The sequence below is a fragment of the Chiloscyllium plagiosum genome, chromosome 19, assembly GCF_004010195.1.
Source record: "Chiloscyllium plagiosum isolate BGI_BamShark_2017 chromosome 19, ASM401019v2, whole genome shotgun sequence".
NCBI classification, from domain to species: Eukaryota; Metazoa; Chordata; class Chondrichthyes; order Orectolobiformes; family Hemiscylliidae; genus Chiloscyllium; species Chiloscyllium plagiosum.
Genome location: NC_057728.1, coordinates 41,431,503 through 41,454,627, shown reverse-complemented (window position 1 = coordinate 41,454,627; position 23,125 = coordinate 41,431,503). Strand labels below are relative to the sequence as shown.

The 23,125-nt window shown below is 40.3% G+C and overlaps 1 long non-coding RNA gene across 6 annotated transcripts in view; it reads right to left on the bottom strand.

Moving 5' to 3' along the window:
- LOC122559715 overlaps positions 1–23,125 on the bottom strand; it is a 93,028-nt gene that overhangs the window by 48,952 nt on the left and 20,951 nt on the right. For 4 of the 6 annotated variants that reach the window (XR_006314514.1, XR_006314517.1, XR_006314513.1 and 1 more), the window contains exon 2: positions 8,303–8,476. The exons of 1 other annotated variant lie outside the window; for it this stretch is intronic. This is a non-coding gene — a long non-coding RNA (uncharacterized LOC122559715). The remainder of the gene's footprint in view (positions 1–8,302; positions 8,477–23,125) is intronic. One more of the 6 variants, XR_006314515.1, reaches the window with a different exon arrangement.

Sequence of the window (23,125 nt, the reverse complement as noted above, 5' to 3'; positions counted from 1 at the left end):
GCCTTCACCATTTCCTCTGGCAGCTCATTTCATATACGCACCACCCTCTGTGTGAAAACATTGCCTCTTAGGACCCTTTTAAATTTTTCCCTTCTCACCCTAAACCTATGCCCTCTAGTTCTGAACTCCCCTGCCCCAGGAAACAGACCTTGTCTATTTATCCTATCCATGCCCCTCATGATGTTAAAAACCACTATAAGATCACCCCTCATCCTCCGACACTCCAGGGAAAACAGCCTCAGCCTATTAAGCCTCTCCCTAGAGAGCTCAAATTCTCTAACCCTGGCAATATCTTTGCAAATCTTTTCTGAACCCTTTCAAGTTTCGCAACATCCTTCTGATAGGAAGGAGACCAGAATTGCACGCAAAATTCCAAAAGTGGCCTAACCAATGTCCTGTACAGCTGCAACATGACCTCCCAATTCCTATACTCAATGCTCTGACCAATAAAGGAAACCTTACCAACTGCCTTCTTCATTATCCTAACTACCTACGACTCTACTTTCAAGGAGCTATGAACCTGCACTCCAATTCATCTTGCCATTCATGTGCTCAAATTCTGGTATTCTTTGCAACCATGTCATCTTTGAAAGGCTGCAGTCCAATCAAACAAGCACTGGTAATATGGCATTGCCACTTACTGGCAATGTCATGATAGGGTAACAGTGAAGCCATGCTGCCCAGAGCACATACCTGTTATGGTTCACACTCCCTTGCACAAACCACCTATTCTCTCACACTAGTGGCTGGTTAACTGACAGAACTACATAATTTGCATTTTTATCTGTCCATAGGTACATCCCATCTGAACACCATCTAAGTCAGCACTATCCTGTCCCAACACCCATTGCATATCTGCAACTTGTCATTGTCCAGTGGGAATCATCACATACATGCAATCAGTCAATTCCAAACATGAGCTTTTATTTACAGACAGCAAGGACAAATACAAACAAACCCATAGAGACTGCAGTTCAACAATGCATACTGGATTCTGGCATCAAGACCAATGAATATTTTAGAGTCCATGTTAGTCTACTGCAACCAGCTAGTACCTATTGGACATGGGAGTCAATAAGTTTCTGAGCGCTACGAGCCATACAATGCAGCTTAGCTTTGGCATGCATAAGGACAGCTTCCTCCTCCCCGATGTCCTTGTCCTTCTCCTTGAAAGACTGCTGCCACTTGCTATGTTTCGCAGCACATCGCCTCATTTCCTGCTCCAATTATTCAGAGCACAGCAAGTCAGGATGATACAGCACACTCTGTCTAAAATATTCTGGATGGTTCAACCAAACAACGGAACCTCATCTTCAACAGCTCTATTGTCTGCTCCAATATGGCCCTGGTCAAGGCATAGGTGGCATTATGTCTGGAATTCCACATCAGTCAGGGAGTTGCATAAAGGTGTCATGAGCAATGGTCACCATGGGTAGCCCTTACTCCTTAGAAGCCAGCCTTGAGAGGCAGCTGGACCCTCAAATGCAATGGTACATGAAAATGCTCTAGGACATAAGTGGCATTTGCAACTACCACGGTAGTGGGTAAACACATCCAGGAGGGATAACAACGGTTACAAATATCTGAATAGTAATTGAATGGAACCCTTCCCATATTGTTCTGATACGGCCCTCTGTGTGCAATGTTTGTGTAGATATTGGCACCTGCACCTCAGGGAAGCTGGTTATGCTCCTAAATCCTACTACCTGGGTGGTAGCATTGACCTCATCATGGAAAAATGAAATGAACTGGTGTGATCTTGCATAGTTTTCAACTCAGTCACTGTCCAGAGGATGATTGAAAGAACTCACACAGTGAGATATTAAGGGGTTAATTTGGCCTGCTGACCTGTAAGAATTTGAATGCCAAGGAGTAGGGTGGTACGTTTCTCTATCTTGCCAGTAATGTAAAAGATTATCATCTCCCATTATTCAGAGTAAAATAATTTACATTATCATCTATTCAGAATCAATAAGAACATTGCAATTAAAATTCTGACCACACCCTGTAGTTAAAAAGAAGATTTACAACAGATCCTGCCATTAAGGGATAATTTACATTGTTTCTGGAGGCGATCAGGTTACTGCATTGTGTCTTGGGTGGCAATGTGACTGTGGGGGAGTGGCTGGGGATTGTCTTGTGGGCATTACTGACTGTGATATAGAGATCTTGTATAAAGGAAGGACTGTTCCTTTGTTCAGAGAACCTTGCTTGACATGCTTCGCAAGCATTGTGAAGAGTGTTAAGTGATCCTCCAAAGCTTGTACCTGTTCAATAAATTTTGACTGTTCACAGAAGTTGGTGTATTGCAGTTGTAAAAGTGTGAAAGAATCTCATGAAAAAGAGCCTAACAACAGGTCATTCAATGCTCCCTGGAAGAAGTATACAGTCGTGTGCACGAAGAAGGATTGGCTTCCCATCCCTACAGTGGACAGGTACTGCTCCAGTAACCGGCATTGTTCCCTCACAGTATTTTGGGACATACGGAGCCTGTGCAACACTGCAGCTTGCTCCTCCTCAGGAAACTCAGTCGGGACCAGAAAACTCATCCTCCTGCGGGCCCTTTACATCCTGAGGGGCCCTGCAGTTTGACCTCTCCTTGAGTTAGGTGCACATCATCCTCTATGACCGCTTGCTGCTGTACCTGAGCTTCCATCAGCCCTGGTCTTCCTGCATCTACCTTTATCTTCTTACAAAGTCACCCACAGTGAATAGCATGCCATCAAAAGCAGGGTTCAGCACTCTCAGTAGATCTACATGAGAACTCAAGGAGCCAAAGAGATTCTCATATTTCAGAAGAGACATCATTGGCATACCATGCAGATAAGAGCTGCATTCACTTCAACATACAGTGAGATGCTACATCCTGATAACAAAGAACATGTAACCGTCATTGAACCGCCTTCAGCCTCAGCATGTGCAGCAGCTTGGTGAATGTGGCATACTGGCTGAGTGAGCAGTCATAAAAAAGGAAGTGCCTGCAGTATTTTCAGACTTTTCTTCACCTCAGACCCACATTAGCTGCTCAACATCTCATTCCATTCCATACAGATCATTGTTAAACTGACAGATGATGAAGCGATGATGTGCAGTCCGACAGCAACTTCCCTTGGAAATTGTGCTAATGTTTTGCCTTTGGCCAGGATTGGCCTCATTTAATGTCACTGCTGCTACTCCTTCACCCTAGGTAAAAACCTTTGCTGTTCACCTTATACATGCCCCTCATGATTTTATAAATCTCGATAAGGTCGCCCCTCAACCTCCTATGCTCCAGTGAAAAATACCCCAGTCAATTCATCCCTATAGCTCAGCAACGTCCCGGTAAATCTTTTCTGAACCTTCAACAATTTAGTAATTTTCACATACCAAGCAAGGTTGCAGTATTACGTTGCAGCACAAGCTATGTTAAAAGTTCTCTCTCCTTCTTTTACTTATTAAAAATATACATTGAAAATACTTTTCAGCTTTACCTTTTTGCTGTTAAAGGTAAGAATCCAGCTTCCTCTTGTGTCACCACACGTTTCTTAACAATTAAGTACACTGCAGCATACCCTGTTCCCAGGTCTGTAATACTATTCACTAAACAACCAGGATTAGTGCGAAGAGTAATTGAACATAGGAAATAGGAGTAGAAGTAGGCCATTTGGCCCATCAACCTGCTCTACCATTCAGCTAAATCATGGCTGATCTTCTGCCATTAAGCTGTTTTGCCACACTATCTTAATATCCTTTGATATCTTAAACATCTAGAAATCTATCAATCTCAGTCTTGAATATGTCACAAAACTAGTGCCTTTTTTTGCTAAAAGCCGTTCCTTGGCTCAAGGATACTCTGTCCTTGATTTTTTCAGAGGGCTAATAAACCAGTCCGGGCTCCGATCAGTCTGGTTTGGTACAGAGATGAAAATAATTTTGAGAGGCCTTTTGTTTATAAGTAAACAGATGAGACTCCAGGCCAAAGTGGTCATGTTTTAGAAGTGACCTGCATAGTTAAAGGGGAGTGGTCAACTCTCTAGCTGAGCAGTTTAGTTCAGTCCACTGGTGGGGAGTTCAACAGTGAGCTGTGTGGAACTCTCTCTCTTTTGCCCTTCAACTTCAACCTGTAAGCATGTGTTTCGTTTATATTGGTTTTTAAAGGGGGTTTGCTTATTGGGATTGTTGTGTATATCCGGAACAGCATACTCAAGTCTAGTTTGAATTGACTGAGTTCTGCAGGGGTTTTTTATTCTGTTCTTTGTGTTTCCTTGTGTAATTTTGTGAACAAATTTTTTGTCTGTTTTAAACCTGGTAGTCAACCTCGCTAACTTAATCAGAGTAATTTTCACTGTACGCTTACGGAAACAAATTGCAAAGTTATGGTCTGGACTGCCTGCTTAAAAATGTTTTGAGTGGTTTAACCTAGTCCGTAACAATGTACTCAATGACTGAATATTCATAGCTCTATGGAGTAGAGAATCCCAATGATTCATCACATTCTAAATGAAAAAGATCCTTATCTCTGTTTTAAACAACCTAACTCTTGTTCTGAGACTTGTGCCCCCAGGTTCGAGATACCCTGGTCTGGGGAAACGGCCTTCCTGCATCTACCCTATCAAAATTTTAAGAATGCTGTGGCATGGCAGTGAGTTTGCACTGGAATTTTGGGAACGGGGAGGGCATTAGTTGGCATGGAGAGGACATAGTGAGTGGGTGGAAGTTGCTTGAGGATTAAAGGCCCCAGCAGCTTCTATAAGAAGAAAAGGTACAGTCAAGATGGACCTTCCAACCAACCCACCTCAACTTGCCCCCATGGCTATCCAGGATCTGTTTACAGAATTGGTAGTCCAACTCGATCCCGCCTCTGCCACCAAGGAGCAAAGACAGGGACTAATGGGAGCCTTTATATCGTGGTGGTTCTACCATAGAAATTTCCCACTTGAATTACTTGCCTCAGTAGTGAAAGTTTGCCTATATTGCCTGCTATGCTGTACTGATTAAGACTAGATTGAAGACTATCATGGTGCATTGCTCAGTACTTAAAGCACTTCTGGTGCTAAAAGTAACATTTTGTGGAACAAGGTCTTATGAATATATGACGTATTTTTGAGATGAGCTGGGCACTAGCTTTAGAATGTTCTATGGCTAAGAAATAACCTCATTTGGTTTATGGAAAATTTCCTTCAAAGTGAATGCATCATTACAACTGGTTTTACTGCATGTCATAGTGCTATTATGGAACATAATTTAACAGCCTTTCCAAAGATTAAAGCAGACTTATAAATTCAAGCTGACATTCCTTATTTGTTGTACTTAACTTTATTTTTGTATTGCAGTCTGCTGCATCATATCTTACTTATATTAGAACACTATCTCCAAAAGCAGCACTATACTCTGAAAGAAGCAGACCATATAACTCCAGGAATAATGACAAGTATGTAAGGAATTGTTCACCACTGCCTCTTGAGGCAATGTATCAATCTGTAACAGAAATCTTTTTTAAGCATTGGGTAGATGTATTTAACAAATCTTCAACACACTAATTTGGACATTACAGATATTTATATGCTAACACTATGATGAGTCTACAGCCAGAAGGAAAAGTAACTTTAGAGCAAAAGGAAAAGTATCTGGCTTAGTGAAAGTGATCTAGCCTCCGAATCAGAAGCTTTTGATATCAAGTCCCCATCCAGAGACTTGAGAATATAATCCAAGAGTCCAGCACAATACAGAGTGAATTCTGCACTGTTGGAGGATACCATTTTTAGATGAGCTATTAAACCAAAGTATTCAGTTGGATGTATGTGGCAAATCTGGTGCATGTTGCTTTACTGTCACCACTGGTCTTAGAATCCACCCTTGCAATGTAAATACCAACAGCAGAGGGTTCAGGGAATTGTTTCATTTTGCTTTTAATCCTTTATTAGAAATTCTGCATTTAAATCTATAAATACTATGGCTACAAGAACAAATGAGAGGTTTAGAATTCTGTAGCGGATAACTCGCTTCCTGTTTCCTCAATGCCTGGCCACAATCGACAAGGCACAAGTCAGCAATTCAATAGAAAACTCTCCAGCTCCACTGGATGAGTGCAGCTCCAATGAAGTCTGATACCATCCAGGACAAAGCAGCTCACTTTACTGGCACTACATCTACCACCTTCCACATTCACTCTCTTCACTGTTGACACTCAAGAGTATATCATCTGCAAGGTGTACTGCAATAATGCACCAAAACTCCTTTGAAGCAATTTCAAAACCTACAACCTTTATTAGCTGGAAGGATAACGGCAGCAGATTCATCAGGATACCTGTAACTACAAAGTTCCCTTTCCTGACTTGGAATTATATTACTGATCCTTCACTGTGGAACTCCCTTCCTAACAGCACTGTGGATATAGCCCAAGGACTGCAGTGCTGCAAGAAGACTGCTCACTTGCCACCTTCTCCAGGGCAAATAGAGATGGACAATAAAGGTTACAAGCAAGATTGAATGGCTTGGTGGCTTTCCAGCGCTCTGTACATGTGTGTAGCAAGTTCAAAAACAGCTGCTGATATTAAGTAAGTGTGAAGTGCTTTACATTTGGGGCAACACAGTGGTTCAGTAGTTAGCACTACTGCCACAGTGCCAGGGACCCAGGTTTGATTCCAGTCTTCCAGAGTGACTGTGTGGAGTTTCCAAGTTCTTCCCGTGTCAATGCTGATTCCAGCTTTGAACACATTGTTTTATCAATTGTACAACTGCATAAATCAGTTTAGCATCTCATTTCTTCAGTACCTATCAAATTCCAGCCAATCTAAAACTGCACTTAGCTTGTAGCTTAGTTGTACTGAGTCACCCATGTCTAAATTAATGTGCAGCTGGTCTTTCTGAAGATCAAATGCACTGTGAAAGCCCAACATTTCACCAATACACACGTTGGCTGTGATATTACAGAAATGATCTGGAGAAAAGCTACACAGATCCTCATCTGCGATATCATCTTTGAGACATATGACAATAGGAACAAAGCAAATTACTGCGGATGCTGGAATCTGAAACCAAAAAAGAGAAAATACTGGAAAATCTCAGCAGGTCTGGCAGCATCTGTAAGGAGAGAAAAGAGCTGAGGGAAAGTGAGTCATGGCTCCAGGAGCAAAGGTAGCAATAAAGAGGTGATAATGACAGTGCAGAGAGAGATTATAGGGAGATTAGGAGCTGTGAATGACCAAGGCTGAAGCCAGTGCTATCAAGAAATAAGAGGTACAGAGCAGTGAAAAAAATAAATAAAATAAAGATAAATAAATGAAATAAAATAAAATAAAATGACTCACCTCTCAGCCTAGTATAAATACCTCCCTATTTCTCCCTTTTTTTAGCTTTGACAAAGGGTCAGTTGGACTTGAAACATCAGCTCTTTTCTCTCCTTACAGATGCTGCCAGACTTGCTGAGATTTTCCAGCATTTTCTCTTTTGGTGACAATAGGAACAGTTAGACAGATGAAGGGAAAAGCAAGCCAATAAATATCCATCAGGTTTATGCCAATGTAACGAACAGTTGCAGAAGATCTATGTTGAGAGATGCTGGCTTAAAAACAATGGACCTTAATGGTATTTTCTATTCCTAAACTTTCTTACGTTAGATTAAAGGACTGTTTTCTTCAACTTTTATCCAACATTAGCACTCAGTTCCACTGTTAGAAACTACTTATTGATAGTACAAAGCTGTTTCTACAGCAGTCCAATCGAAGTTTATAATCAGACACCCTCTTTTTTCCCCTGGTTTGTCCTCCATGAATTTTCAATGTTGTCACCATCCTTAACCAGTGTAACATTGATCCATAAATGGAAGCTGTAATGAAATTGTTTCATTATCTGTCCAGAGGCTGACAAAAGTATATCATCCATTCGACTCACAACTGAGGTAGTGCTGCCACAATGGTAACAGAAATCTCTTATTTTGGTCACAAATGCCACCTTCCAAAGGTAGCTGTCTACCCACAGTTAAAGTATTTTCAACAGCAAGCTAACATAAATAGGGCATAAAATTCCAGTCCTTTAAGTTATTTAAACAGTTACAGAAGCAGCTATTTATAGAACTAATTTTTTAATTGAAATTTGGTTTACAGTTTTTTTCTGTATTTTTCTTTTGCCTTCATGCCAATTTATCCAAGCCACTTCCTTTCTGAGTGTTGACATAATATCGTCCAAAGTGCCATTATTCAGTCAGTGTCTGAAAGTTACTTGATCATAAATAGGTGGCAATTGAACGGAGTTCTGCCCTTATCTGATGTATACTAACTCATACTTCCGCAAAGATCAACGAATAATGATCAGGAAGGGGTACCTGTCTGTCAGAAGTAATTTGAGCAATTGCATCACCTCTGCCACCACCAAAGGTAAGATCAGCTGATGAAGCACAGGCAACGAATCTTCTTCATCTAAACCAGCTTCTCACTTTATAAACTTGCTGAAGCATCCAGGGAACATGAAGGAAATGTGAAGGAAAATTCCACTTCACCTGTTAAAAGCAGTAACAAGTTACAAATACCAAAAGCTATTAATATTCTTGTACAATTAATTTTCTGTTCATGCTAGATCAGTATTGTACAATGAAACAGATATCTAATTTTAATAATCTGTGACAAAGTACTTTGCAGTACAATTAAAAAGAACACAGTCACATTGAGCTAAAACATACTGCCATTTTCCAGACTTAATTGACCAAACAAGCTCCATAGAGACTGAATTTTGCTAACCTGGACTAAATCTTCTAACAAAGACAAAAGAAACATAACTACAAGCACAAACACCTTCACACATATTTTAATCCTGCCTCCTGGTTGACAAAGTAGCTAATACAGCCTAGGGTTGATCATCAAGTTCTCAATAATGATGGATAAACAATTCCACCCTGCCTCAAACCATAAAACCTCTCTATCCAATTTAATTGAAAACATTAGATACCAACCTAATATGCCATGAATTTAAAAAATACATGTAATAAACCACATTCTTAAAAGCATTCCTTTGTCTGGATGTGAAATGAAAGTACTACATATGATCCTAAGCATGGCTATTAGTTTCAGCAGAGGTATTGACTCACTATCTGTAATTGGAACCAAAAGATTTCCAGTTTGTTTAGACAGTAGCTTAGATTTTTAATGATAACTTGATGCAAGAGTATCATGTCAGTCAAAGTTCCAACGGGCTTTGTTTTAAGTCTTGAGTAAGTTAAGGAGCTACTTTCTTATCTGGTAATGTAACACTTTTAAGTTAGGTACTCTGCAAGCAAATCCAAGAAAATAGCTGGATAGACATCTGATAATGCAGTTGCCTACTCACTTGCTTGTTTCTGTGTCATGGCATTCAGAAACGCTTATTCAATTGAAACACCAATGTTCATTAAAGACTTGGTTAAGATAAACTGCCCATTTCAGATATTAGTCTAGTAATAAAAATAGAAATTGCTGGACAAGCTCAGCAGGTCAGCCAGTATCTATGGAGAGAGTCTAGTAAACCTTCTCTGAACTGCTTCAACACATTTAAAAAGTCCTAAAGTAAGGTGACCAACAGCGTAAACAGTACACAGTACGGAGACATGGTCTCACCAGTGCCCTGTATAACTGAAGTATAACCTCTCTACTTTTGTATTCAATTCTCCTTACATAACTGATAACATTCTTTTAGCTTTTCTAATTACTTGCTGTACCTCTGTGCTAGTTTTCTGTGATTCATGAACTAGTACACCCAGTCTCTTACCACTTAGATAAGATGCTCTTTTTTTTAATTCTTCATGCCAAAACGAACGATTTCCACATTATACTCTTTGCTAGATGACTGCCTAGTTTCTTAACCTATCTATAACTTTGTGTAGCCTCATTTCCTCTTCTCAATTTATTTTCCTTCGTGTCATCAGCAAATTTCGCACCAATTTCCATCCATTTTTCCAAGCAATTTATATAAATTTTCAACAGTTAACGTTCCAGCATGGATCTCAGTGGCACATTACCTCGCCAATCTCTTTTTTTTAATCCATACCAATAAGCTACCTCTTACATCATGAGCTTTTATTCTATACAATAATGTTTGAGGTGTCACTTTATCAAAACTTCCCAGTTGTAGCTTTATTTAAACATCGTGAAAGTGATGAGGCTAATATTTGGCGCAAGAAAAGAGTGATTTTACTGCTCAGGTTCAAAAATATTAAAAAATAGTGTCTCATGTCAACAACATTTATGGAGGATTGAACTTTACTACAAGGGATTTAAATATGAAATGTAACACAGTTTTTGAAAAACATTGATAGGACCACAGTTTAATATTGTGAACAGTTTGGGGTTCAAGCCCAGGAATCATTTTTTCTTCCCCAAGAGCTCTTCAGGTTTTCTTGAGGGCCGTTTTTGATTTTTGAGGGATCCATTTTCACTGTCACCAGCTCAATTAGGTGATGCAGTCATATAGTAACAACACTTGTTTGTACTTGTGTTGACAATAGAAGGTATTTGAATTCACCTAGAAACAGAGTTAAAGATACAGAAGGTTTTGAGATTTGGAAATGCAGCACCAGAGTTAATAATTTATAGAAGACCATGGAATATTTTTAGAACAGTTAATGCAGTGGAAAATGGAATAACGAAATTATAGAAATATAGTAAACAAACATAATTAGAATTAGTGGCTGCATCAAAGCTGAATAGTAACATAGTACAAGTCCATGTGAACATGGTGTACAAGTCAACACAGATACATAAGGTGAAGGCATACAAGATGCTGGTCTTTATTAGCTAGGGCATAGAAAATAGGAGCAGAGTCTTGTTGCAAGTTTATCAAACATTGATTAGGCCGCAGATGAAATATTGTGTGCTGTTCTGGTTGCCATACTATGGAAGGTCTTGACTGCACTACAGAGGAGATTTGCCAGAATGTTGTCTGGAATGAAAAGTCTGGAGACTGGATAGGCTTGGTTTGTTTTCTCTGGAGCAAAGGCAGCTGAGGTGGTATGATTGAGGTATAAAAAATTATGCAAGGTCCAGACAGGGTAGACCATGAGAATTGTTTCATCATGACAGACCTGTTTAAGACCGGAAGGCATAAATTTAAGGTGAGGAGGTTGAGTGGGAATTTTAGAGATATGGAATTCATTAACTGGGAGGATATGGAAGCAGTCAATACAGAGGAACCTCAATTATCAGGCATTCGATTATCCAGCAAGATCACAAGGTCCTGATGCTCTCCTAAACTATGTTATCCAGCGTTCAATTATTTGGAATTTGATTAACCAACGAAATACTCCCCACCCGTGTCTTTTGGATAATTGAGGTTCCTCTGTATTTAAGAAACAGCTGGGTGAGCACTTAAAATGGTAGGCTATGGACCAAGTGCAGGTAAATAATATTAGTGTAGTTTGGTGTTTGCTAATCGGCATAGACTTGGTGGGCCAAAAGGTCTATTTCTATACAATATGACTCTATGAGTCCACAACTCTATGAACTGGTTGGATGGAACAGTCCATTTCAGTATTGTAATTTCTAGGTCATTCTATGAAAGATAAGACTAACTGGAAGTATCAATTACTGTACAGATTTATTTTTGGCATTTGATATTTACCATAGTCAAACTGCAGTAAACACAATTATGACCACATTCTCATTAAACCTCAATGTTTTTGAATGAGTGAAATGGACTGTATTCAACCACAGCTACCCCACACATGGCTTGCCAAGTAATCACTTATGAGCAGAATCCAACAAATTGAAAACAGTCCAATTCTTCAAAGAACTTGCATGTTATACTGAATCTCCTTCATCTTACTAAGAATTCCATATTGTATTAAAAGGATAATATATCCTAGCAGTTAATTATGGAATGTAGAGATTATGCACTCTTTTTCTCTTTTCAATGAGAGTTATTTCATTGCAGAATATATTCATGACTGGACCGAAGTGAAATAAATGAAAGCATCATGGTTCACAAAATGTTTTATAAAATAAAATTTGCCTCATTCTCTGGTTATTTATATCTTTCAATGGAAATTGCTGCAGTACAAGTACTCTTGGAAACAAAATATATATTTATGAGAAGTAAAAAAATTACAACAGAAATTGATTGTTACATTTATAAAATCCTGAAATGTAATTAATAAGTTAATGAGTTTACATTGCGCTTTTATAATAAATTGAACCTGATTTTAAAGCTGGAGACTTCCCATTGACCCAAGTCAAATTAAAAATTATGTATATGTAATAAAAGTATAATCTGTTCCTTCTGTGAATGGCTATACTGCCATCTAGCAGCAAATAATTAGAAATACAGAGGCAAAGCTCAGCCCTTAAACTTGATAATAATGTCTCTCTCTCACCATTGACTGCGAACAGTCTTCATGTTGCTCAGCATCAAACTGCATTACAGTCCTATGTCCACAAGGCACATTTACCCCTCATCCATAGGCACTGGCATCAGACATTTGCCATACCGCGCAACCATCATGCCAATTCTCCAATCTGTTTGCAGGCCTCTTAGGAAGCACAGATACGCACTGCAGGGTGCATCAGCAACTAGCACTGAAAGGGTGCAGTTGAGATAGTGTGTGTGCACGGCAGGCACCCAGCTCATAGTGTGTGTGGGACGAAGGGAGCGATGATGTCATGCAAAAATGGCAACGGATTAAACAGAACTCAACGATAAACTTCGTGGTTGATGTGGAGGGGGTTGCAGCATAACAGGCTCATGTTTTTTGATGTTACATAGGCTAGTCAGTTGGTGGGGCTGCAATAAGAGCCGTACTGGAGCATAAAATAGGACTTCTAATTACTCCTATTATAAGCATGTGTCTGTATTTGGGTTCCTCACAGAGGATCACTGACCACATTGGGAGAGATATCCCTTCTCTTGAGTATGCAGCCTGTGGCCTGATGGCCTGTTTAGGATAAAAGTGATGAAGAGGACAATTGTGGAATCAGTGAGCCATGAATTCTGCCAAGCAACTGAGCACATACCTACCAAACATGCAGCCAGTGTTGCAAATAATCGATCCACTTCAAGAGTGGAATGTCTTTCTATTGAAAAATGATGCTAGGCTAGTTATACAAAGCGTAACAGCTAAGGCGAATGCTGTCCTTAATACTTTAGAACTTTATGAAATATGCAAAATCTTGCACTCTCCAATCTCACTTAATCTGAAAATGGGAATGTGATACATATGTTCTTCCTGGTACAGAGATACTCAGTGACTTGCCTGTAGGAGCACACATCATACCGAGGGATGCTGCTTGCTGTGGCCAGAAACAACTCACAATCAAACTGTTGGGCCACAAAGACATTGACAACCATTGGCAATGTTCTCTGAATGCTGGCACTAAGACACCTATTGAGACTGTAGTGTGATGCAGCTCAGTAATTGACTCCTTGAAGTGCAGATTCCTTACACCTTGATACTCAGTGAAGTTGATGCATGATGCCTCCCTGAAAATCCCCATGGGTAAAGACTCCTTTGCAGCGGTCTTCTGCTTGTCTTCTCCCAGCACACATGGATATAAAATCTGTAACCTCTGCTAGCAATTTGTATTTCTCTGAGCTTTTCTTCATGTATAAGTCATCATAAATTCTAGAAAATCTTTTGGCAATATAACATGTTAGGATTTTATAAAAATTAGCATTTGTTCGTTTTAGTTGAGGGTGAAATATAGTCACCCCCATTCATTTATGCTAGGCCCAAAAGACTCCTGTAAAATCAGGACTATATAGTTTAATATGGTTCCAAAATTTGTTTAAACTATGAATGTTGAATATGTGACATGACATAGGCATGATGCCCTCTAGCTGAAGTCTGACAGTATTCTAGGCAATATATTGAAAGTACGCATAAAAGAATCACTACTATTCTAAGCCCCCTAGATGGAATTCGGTCTATTTGGATTAGGATGTAAGCTGCCTAATGATTTTAAGAAAAAAGTTAAAATTTGTATTTTCATGAGGATATATGAGATATTTTGTAAAATTAACACTATTGCATTTTGGCTTCATTATCTCAAACTTAAAATATTGTAATGCTTTCTTGTCAAGATAGGAATTAAATCATCCTTCAAATTAATGGTTAAGGAATACCAAATACATTGCACCTTATGAATCATACAACTAAAATGGTCAATAAAATGCACACCCAAGGGGATTCAAAATGGCAGCAATCTGAATAGATCAGCCTTGCTGACCTCTGCACCCTAACCCACGGTAGTAACACTTTTTCACCCCTCATCTTAGTTTTTTTGGGAAAAGACTTCCTGTTAAACGGTAAAACAATCATTTAAATCCTTTTTCGAGCAAATGGGAAGCAAATGGCCAAGTCTCAACACTCAGGACACTCAAAAGCAGTGGGCAGGCCCGAGACAGCAACCGGGGAAGCAGCTGCAGCTGTGAAAGAAATGCCTGCAGAGCAGAATATCGTGCAGAAACTTGGAGTGATCCGATAGCTGATCCAGCTGAGGGAAGTGACTTGAAATCAACTGGAGCCCATCTCAAACATGCTGCAAAAGCACGAGAAGGAGTTGGAAGGGCTTGGGGAGAGAGTGGAAGAGGTTTAGCAGTGGACCACAGCATTGGAGATCGAGGTCAAGTCCTCGACAGGGCGGATCCATGCCCTTGAGAAACAGGTTCAGGCCCTGACTGAGCAAGTTGATTACCTGGAAATTAGAGGTAGGAGGAAAAATATTTGGGTCGTTGGCCTGCCAGAGTGAGTAGAAGGTGGGCAACCGGCAAGTTCTTTGAAGACTGGTTGCCACAATTCCTTGGCTGGGATGCCGAGGGGTGCTGAGTGAAGGTTGACAGAGCTCACCGAGTTGCGGTGTGCAGATCCGGTTAGGGTCAGTGCACCCGCCCGGTTCTGATACGATTTCAATGCTATAGGGACATTCAGAGAATCATGGACACTTCTAGAAGGTTGGGAGAGATCCGCAGGTCCTGATCTATCAGGGAACTAAGATAATGTTTTTCCAGGATTTTTCTGCAGCAGTGATCCATAAAAGGAAATCGTTTGATGAGGTCAAGAGAAGATAAAGGATCTCAGTATTCAATATTCGATGAGATACCCAGCAGTGCTTCGTATTACTTACAAGGAGACAGTGTGCTTGTTTCATTGCTTGGAGCAAGCCAAAAACTTCTTGGACACTTTAAAAATAATGTAGATGTATTTATGGACATGGACAATAGTGTCTGGGATTTTTTTTGCTTGCTTTTATTTCTTGTAATTTCACTCTTTTCCCAAAGAAGCTTTTGCTGGTGGGTCTTTTTTTCCTCTCCGATCTGGAATGGTATTGATATATTGTGGGGATGGGCCGAGTGCTCAGTGATTTTGTTATACCTTTGTGTTTACAACGTCCTTTGTTTGGTTTCTTCCAATGCTTGGGTTTGGGGCGCAGCTCAGGCTGGAAAGGAGGATGGAGGTGTGAGTGGGAAATGTAAGCGCCCTCTCTGGGCAGGGGTTAGAGTCCCCCATTTAGTGCCTTTTGTGTTTTGTAGTTAGAGTCTATTTACAAAAAACCAAAGAAAACAATGAGTCTCCTTTTGATTATGCTCAGCATGTTGTAAGACAAATTCTTTCTCTCGGCGGGTCAAAGGTTGTAAAGGATCGTGGTTAGCAGCATTCTTAAATGGTGCACCTGGATTATCAGAGGGATTAATTCGCTAGTCAAAAGAAAAAAGGTGTTGTCGATCCTTAGAAAGGAACGGCTGAATGTTGCCCTGTTACAGGAGACTCATCTTAACAACGAGGAACACTTGAACTTACAGCAGGGTGGGTTTGATCAGGTGTTTTGCTTGTGCTTTAGTACTAGGAGCAGAGGAGTGGCAATACTCATCCAGAAGGATCTCCCATTTAATTTAATCGATTGTGTTAAAGATGAATATGGTCAGTTTGTTATTCTTAAGGCCCTAATACATGGCAAGGAAAATGGTATTTTGAATGTCTTACGGTCCTCTGGCCCACCTTCTTAAATTTCTGATTGATGCACTAAGCTGATGGTCTTGGCGTCGCTGCATACTATTATTGGGGGGACTTTAATTGCCTTATTGATCCTGTGCTGGATAGAATGCCCAAAGGCCCCCCAAAGCTTTCTTCACAATCTAAAGCAGTTGGGTGATCTATGTGTGGAACAGGGGTTGGTAGACGTTTGGAGAAGTTTAAACCCTACCGGCAGAGATTTTACAGTCTTATCCAATCCTCATAAATGCCACACAGGATTGATTATTTCCTAACTCCCGCAGTTTTTTAGATTTGTTGATATCTTGTTCGATTGGGAATATTGCCATTTCTGATCATGCAGCAGTGTATTTAATGGTTAAAATTAAGAGTGTTGCAATGGGCTCATGGTACTGTCGAATGGATCTCTTCATCCTCAAGGACAGCAAGTTTATAGGATACTTATCTAGGGAATTTGAAACTTTTTTGGCAACCAACTCAGTTACAGCTAGTAATTCATCCATTCTTTGGGAGACTGCTAAGGCCTATGATAGAGGGATAATTATCTCATACTCTGCCAGCTAGAAGCGACAGAAGGGAGAGCAGCAACATCTGCTTGAGGCATGACTGAAGGCAGCTGAGACAGCATATACAGTAGACCATCAGTGACTAAGCTGCAGCAGATTACAGCTCTCTGATCCAATTTAAACTCCATGCTAATGCATACAGCAAGGAAGGAACTTTCCTTTGTGAAGCAGAGGCTGTTCAAAAATGGTGATAGGCCGGGTAAATACTTGGCATATTTGGTCAGGAAAAAGAATGCTTCCCAGTCTGTTGCTTCTATTAGGGAAGGAATGAGACTCTTACTTAAAATGCTAAAAAGATCAATGAGGTGTTTCGGAGGTTTTACTTTGAACTTCACCAGTCTGAATGCTGTGACGACAGATGGGATAAGATGGGAGTCTTTTTTTTAGGAATTTGGATCTTCCTGGTGCACCTGCTGAACCTCCTTAGTGCTCCATTAATAGCCCAAAAGATACAGGAGGCGGTGAAGCAACTTCAAAGTGGAAAGGCGCCTGGACCTAATGGCTTGACCAGTGAGTTTTTAAAAAATTTGTAAAGATACTGTCAGGATCGATGTTAAGACATGTATAAATATTCATATAGTCGGGATTGCCTCCTGCCATTCTTGAGAAAGGATAATATCTCTCTTATTCTCAAGAAAGGGAAGACGCTGGAAATCTGTGCTTCTTACAGACCCATCTCGCTTTTAAACTCTGATTTTAAAATTTTTTCGAAGACTCTGGCATTGAGGTTGAAAAGAGTGTTGCCTTCTATTGTTAAGGAGGATCAGATGGGCTTTATAAAGGGCTGCAGATCTTCTAATAATGTTAGGAGACTGCTTAACATGATTAAAGTGTGTCAGCTTCAAGGGTTGGTGGTTTCCTTGGACGCGGAGGAGGCATCTGACCGGGTGGAATGGACATATCTTTTTTATACCCTGGAGCGGTTTGGTCTGGGTGAAGTGTTTACAAGATGGGTAAGGGTCCTTTACAATGATCCTCTGGTGGCAGCTCTCACTAATGGTATATGGTCTGACCATTTTAACATTGGCAGGGGCAGTTGGCAAGGCTGTTCCCGCTCAACTTTGTTCTTCACATTGGTGATTGAGCCGCTGACAGAGGCCATTCGTGGGGACCCTAATAAAGCTGCCCCAAAGGTAGGGTTGAAGGTGCGTAAGATCACATTATATGCGGATATAGTTCTCATTTTTCTTTCGAACCCGGCAGTTTCAGTGCCCCAGTTGATACAATGTATTAATTCATTTGGCTTTTTCTCAGGTTATAAGATCAATTTTTTCAAAATCAAAGGCTATGCCTCTGGGGGGGGGGGCGTGTCTTAGGGGAATACTGGACGTTTGAAGGTGGGTTCCCCTTTAGGTGGGAACAGGGATGCTTTCTTTATTTGGGCCTCTCTGTTACCCCCAGTTTTGAGCAGTTATTCAAGGCTAATTTTGTTCATTTGTTTGACAAGGTTGAACAAGACCTTCAAAGATGGGGGGCCCCTTCCAATATCATGGCTAGGTCGAGTTGCTTTTATTAAAAATAATGTTCTTCCTCGCTTATTATACCCTCTGCCATTTCTTTTTCCTAGCCAAACTTTTCAGAAACTAATGGTTGGTTTAGTTCTTTTATTTGGCACCATAAGCGGCCTCTTATCAAGCTTATGAAATTGCAAATGCCCCAGGGGTTGGGAGGAGTGGATCTACCGGATGTCAGAAGATATCAATTGAGCTCCCTTTCATCTTTGGTGAATGATTGAGTCTGTGAGGACTCAGTGTCGATATGGTTGGACATTGAGGCCTCCCAGGCAAAGTGTCCTCTTATTAACCTGTTGTTTCTGGACAAAATGAAGATAGTTGCAGAACATTGCCACAATCCACTAGTTATTAGCACTGTCAAAGCATGGAGGGCGATGAGACAGATGGAGGGTAATATGTCTAAAACATCTTTCCATACTCCATAGTTGGTATGCCAGGTTTCTGGCCAGGGACAATGGATCCCTGGTTTAAGTCCTGGGTGGATAGGGGAGTCTCTTGTTTGGGTGACCTGTTTGAAGATGAAACGTTAACATCATTTGATCAAATAATTCGTAAGTATGGATTATTGAGCAGTGACCTCTTCGGTGTTTTTCAGATCAGAGATTTTATCCGAAAAGAGATTATACTTCTGACTGAGTGTTATAGATCTGATACGGAAAAGAGGGTGCTTCAGGCTAAGAGCACTCTTTCGGTAAGTATTCTCTATCATTTGTTGGGGGGGAGATCACTCTGGAAACTTGGGAGGACACCTGTGAAAACGCAAAGAAGATTTTGATATGTAATAGGACCCTGGCTATGCAGGTAAAGCTTCTTCATAGGGCTCATCTGGCCCTAGATTGTCTTGCAAAATTTAAGCAGGGTGCGTCTTCAATGTGCCCCAATGTAAAATAAATACAGGTAACCTCACTCATTGTTTGTGGTCCTGCCACAGACTCAGTACATACTGAAGTGCTATGGCAGGAGTAATAGAGGGATTCTTGGGGACCGAAGTCAAGGTGGATCTGGTTTATCTTCTGGGTTTGCCGAATTTATCTCCCTTAGATGTACATGGGAGAAAGCTTTCTAGCACATTTTGTGCAAGGAAGAACATTCTGATGTGCTGGATGTCTGAGAACCCCCTGGGTCTATCAGAGTGGCATAAGTTATTTATTGAACACATTCCGTTGGACTTTCTTGCACCAGAAAATGGACAATTTTTATAAAACATGGCAGCCCTTTTTGAATTATTTAGAAGCAGATCTGTTCGCCATTTTAATTAGGGCTTTTGTCTAGCCATGGTGGTTTGGTTTAATAAGCCTAATGTCCTGAGAGGAGGAATTTCGAGCAAACATGGGTTTTAATAATTGATGCTCTAAGGTTGAGAGCTGGGGTGTTGTAACGCTGAGTGGAGTTATTTATTTATTAATGTGTATTGAGTGTAGTTGTGAGTTCTTTTGTAGAGTTGTATAGTAGTTGGTTTATTAATGTTGTTTTTGTTGTTATAATGTTATATTTTCATATTTTTGTAATTTTATAATTTTGTAAAGAAAATTTTTTTCAATAAAAATATTTTTAAAAAGTGCACACCCAATTACTTCAACTTTCGAGTATGATTTCAAACAAGCCTTTAGGGGCTTTTTGACTTCTGAGGTAGTGCAGCAGTCAGTATAAAAACTGTACATGAATACCAGTATTGAATAATAAGGCGTTTGTGAATAAAGATTTAGACTATACATTATTAATCTGACTTTCTAATGAGTGCCAGGGTAATTAGATATGAGCTTTCATCTGCAATTGTAGAAGTGACATTGAGGCAGCAGTTTTCCTACAGAAAGTCATAATAAAAAAATACACATTGTACTGCAAAAATTTTTTTGCAGAGTTCTCCTACATTATTTTTGCTTTTTGCCTCACAGTATATTCAAGATGGTGATGTAACCAGTATGATCACAGTTCTGATGATGTAATCACATAGGAGCACTCCTTCTTTTGCAAGTCTTGTAGCACCTTCTACTGGTTATTAGTCTGTACTTTCAAAAGTTCATTTTTCTTGAATGTACTGAATTTTAGAAATTCATTTCATAATTTGTACTAAAATTCATCTCTGAAGTTTCCATGGGACTGGACAGCTCTCAATCTAGTAAAAAAAGCTTAATAATACTGTTTCCTTTTCCCATTACTTAGCTTTCTTTTCCTGTCAAACTTTATACAAACTTAATTCGATTCCTTCTTTTAATTACATTAAAATATGCAATTGTAGTGAACACTTCAGATAATATCATTGTTACAGTATTGACAATTTGGAACAGGGCGAAAAATAAATTATTTGCAAATGCTGCAGGAATTAATACTTTTAGCTTAACATTAAGTACAAAAGCAAACTTATTCAATCAAATAACAGTACAATACAAATATTACTTAGTAGGGAAATTTATTTCAGTATCACTGTGGGGCTGTGGGATTAACATTCAGAGTCAGAAAAGATTGGCGAGCACACACGAGTTGAAGTAACCCAACAGAAAATAATTCCTGAATATCAGTACTGTACATAATTTTCAATCCACTACATCTCTTAAAATAGCCTTCATCTTGCCACAATGCTATTATAAACCCAGTCCAGTTATGTTTGATGCCATGACAATAGAATCATGTTAATCAATAAAAAGAATTACATTCATATAATTTAGAGGGCATATACTATCGTATCCCTTCTTAGATGAGTGCACCGTAAGATGTTCTACACAAGCAATCCTGGCTGAGAAATTACAAATGAAATGAAAGTACTCAGGAAATCAGAACTAAAGGCAAAAAAAACCTGATTCCATTTATTATTGTCATGTGTACCTAGGTACAGTGAAAAGTTTTGTTTTCCATGCAGTGTGGGCTGATCATACCATACAAAATAGAACAGTGCTAGGAATACAATGTTATGGCAGCAAAAAAAGTGTGTGTGTGCGAGAGAGAGCGAGAGAGAGAGAGCGTGAGAGAGAGCGTGAGAGAGAGAGCGTGAGAGAGAGAGCGTGAGAGAGAGAGCGTGAGAGAGAGAGCGAGAGAGAGAGCGAGAGAGAGAAATGGGATCACCTCTAGTGCGACATGAACCCAAGATCCCAGTTGAGGCTGTACTCATGGGTACCGAGCATGGCTATCAGCCTCTGTTCACAACTCTGCACTGTTGCATGTCCTGAAGTCCACCCTACAGGACATTCACCCAAAGATCTGAGGTTGAATATCCTTGACCACTTAAGTGTTCCCCCATTGGGAGGGAATATCCCTGTCTGGTGATTGTTGCACCATGTCAACAGGCAATAGACAATAGGTGCAGGAGTAGGCCATTCTGCCCTTCAAGCCTGCACCACCATTCAATATGATCATGGCTGATCATCCTTAATCAGTATCCTGTTCCTGCCTTATCTCCATAACCCTTGATTCCACTATCCAACTCTTTCTTAAATAAATCCAGAGACTGGGCCTCCACTGCCCTCTGGGGCAGAGCATTCCACACAGCCACCACTCTCTCAGTGAAGAAGTTTCTCCTCATCTCTGTCGTAAATGGTCTACCCCGTATTTTTAAGCTGTGTCCTCTGGTTCAGCACTCACCCATCTGTGGAAGCATGTTTCCTGCCTCCAGAGTGTCCAATCCTTTAATAATCTTATGTCTCAATCAGATCCCCTCTCAGTCTTCTAAACTCAAGGGTTTACAAGCCCAGTTGCTCCAGTCTTTCAGTGTAAGGTAATCCCGCCGTTCCAGGAATTGACCTCATGAACCTTCATTGCACTCCCTCAATAGCCAGAATGTCTTTCCTCAAATTTGGAGACCAGAACTGCACACAATACTCCAGGTGTGGACTCACCAGGGCCCTATACAGCTGCAGAAGAACCTCTTTGCTTCTATACTCTTGTTATGAAGGCCAGCATACTATTAGCCTTCTTCACCAACTGCTGTATCTGCATGCTTACCTTCATTGACTGGTGTACAAGAACACCGAGATCTCTTTGTACTGCCCCTTTACCTAAATTGATTCCATTTAGGTAGTAATCTGCCTTCCTGTTCTTGCCACCAAAGTGAATAACCATACATTTATCCATATTAAACTGCATCTGCCATGCATCTGACCACTCACCTAACCTGTCCAGGTCACCCTGTAATCTCCTAACATCCTCCTCACATTTCATCCTGCCACCCAGCTTAGTATCATCAGCAAATTTGCTAATGTTATTACTAATAACATCTTCTATATCGTTAATATATATTGTAAAATGCTGCGGTCCCAGCACTGATCCCTGTGGTACCCCACTGGTCAGTGCCTGCCATTCCAAAATGGAGCCGTTTATCACTACTCTTTGTTTCCTGTCAGCCAACCAACTTTAAATCCCAGTTAGTACTTTGCCCCCAATACCATGCGCCCTAATTTTGCTGGCTAACCTCCTATGTGGGACTTTATCAAAAGCTTTCTGAAAGTCTAGGTACACTTTGAGATATGTAGGGAAGAGGTGTTGGAAATTCTAGAAAGGCTGAAAATAGATAAGTCCCCTGGGCCTGATAGCATTTATCCTAGGATTCTCTGGGAAGCAAGGGAGAAGATTGCAGAGCCATTGGCCTTGATTTTTATGTCCTCCTTGTCTACAGGAATAGTACCAGTAGACTGGAGGATAGCAAATGTGGTTCCCTTGTTCAAGAAGGGGAGTAGGGATAACCCTAGTAACTATAGGCCGGTGAGTCTCACTTCTGTTGTGGGCAAAGTCTTAGAGAGAATTGTAAGGGATAGGATTTATGAACATCTGGATAGGAATAATGTGATCAAGGATAGTCAGCATGGTTTTGTGAAGGGCAGGTCGTGCCTCACAAACCTTATTGAATTCTTTGAGAAGGTGACTAAGGAGGTTAACGAGGGTAAAGTGGTAGATGTGGTGTATATGGATTTTAGTAAGGCGTTTGATAACGTTCCCCATGGTAGGCTACTGCAAAAAATACGGAGGTATGGCATTGAGGTTGGAGGTTTGGATTAGGAATTGGCTGGCTGGAAGACGACAGAGGGTAGTAGTTGATGGTAAAGGTTAATCTTGGAGTGCCGTCACTAGCGGTGTTCCACAAGGATCTGTTTTGGGACCATTGCTGTTTGTCATTTATATAAATGACC